The 1,327-nt window shown below is 46.9% G+C and overlaps 1 protein-coding gene across 3 annotated transcripts in view; it reads right to left on the minus strand.

Annotated features, from left to right (window-relative positions):
- Nucleotides 1-1,327, minus strand: part of PIP5K1C (phosphatidylinositol-4-phosphate 5-kinase type 1 gamma) — a 78,011-nt gene that overhangs the window by 17,301 nt on the left and 59,383 nt on the right. The window lies entirely within an intron of this gene.

The raw sequence follows: 1,327 nt of genomic DNA on the forward strand, positions 1-1,327 counted from the left end.
CCTGGATACAGCAGATTTTGATGTGGTCACAAAATTTAGCAACAGAATATCAATGCATTTTAATTGTTCTAAGTATTTCATTTTATGTGCTAAGGCTGAAGCTCTCTCTCAGAGCTCTGATGTTCCGTTCTGTTACCATGTCTCTCGAGTACCATAAACTGCGTTTGCCTTGACCTTTAATAGGAGATTTACACAAAAGTTAGGATGCATTTCTGAAGAACTAGTAGTTTCACACCTGAAGTCAACCTTCTGTAGCAGCACAACTGGCTGCAGCGACAAAGAATGGGATGGCAGGAAAAACAAATGGAAGAGGCTAGTTTAGCAAATAATATAGTGGAGCTGAAACAATCACCACTAAGGGACCAAACCCAGAGAACTGAGCCATATACAAGGGTACATACTGTGTGGGGGGGGGTATGTATGTGCACAGCATATATAGGTTACATAGAAAATGAGGGTTGGAAGGGACCTCAGGAAGTCACATCTAGTCCAACTCCCTGCTCAAAGCAGGACCAGCCCCAAACAGATCATTCCAACCAAGGCTTTGTCTAGCCCAGTTTTGACAACCTCCAAGGATGAAGATTCCACCACCTCTCTGGGTAACATGCTCTATTGCTTCACCACCCTCCTGGTGAGAAAGTTTTTCCTAATATCCAATCTAAACCTCCTTGCTGCAACTTAAGCCCACTGCTTCTTGTTCTGTCATCTGCCACCACTGAGAACAGTCCAGCTCCAGCCTCTTTGCAACCACCTTGCTATCAGTTCCACCCCCCAGTCTTCTCTTCTGCAGACTAAACGAGCCCAGTTCCCTAAGCTCCCCCTCGTAGGTCATGTGCTCCAGCCCCCTAACTATTTTCATTGCCTTCCGCTGAACTCTCTCCAATTTGTCCACATGCCTTCTATACTGGGGGGCCCAAAACTGGACAAAATACTCCACATGTAGCCTCACCAGTGCAGAACAAAGCAGAATAATCACTTCCCTCAATCTGCTGGCAACTAATACAGCACAATATGCCGCCAGCCTTCTTGGAAACAAGGGCACACACTGTTGACTCAAATCCAGCTGATTGTCCACTGTAACCCCCCCAGGTCCTTTTCTGCAGAGCTGCTGCTTAGCTAGTTGGTCCCAAGCCTGTACCAGTGCGTGGGATCCTTCCAACTTAAGTGCAGCACTTTGCATTTGTCCTTGTTGAACCTCCTGAGATGTGTTTTGGCTCAATCCTCCCATTTGTTTAGGTCATCACATTAGGGCCCACCCTCCAGTGCATCTCCTACACCCTCCAGTTTGATGTCATCTGCAAACCTGCTGAGTGTGCACTCCATCCCA

Source organism: Crocodylus porosus, unplaced genomic scaffold, assembly GCF_001723895.1.
Source record: "Crocodylus porosus isolate Cpor-Errol unplaced genomic scaffold, CroPor_comp1, whole genome shotgun sequence".
Classification (NCBI taxonomy): Eukaryota; Metazoa; Chordata; order Crocodylia; family Crocodylidae; genus Crocodylus; species Crocodylus porosus.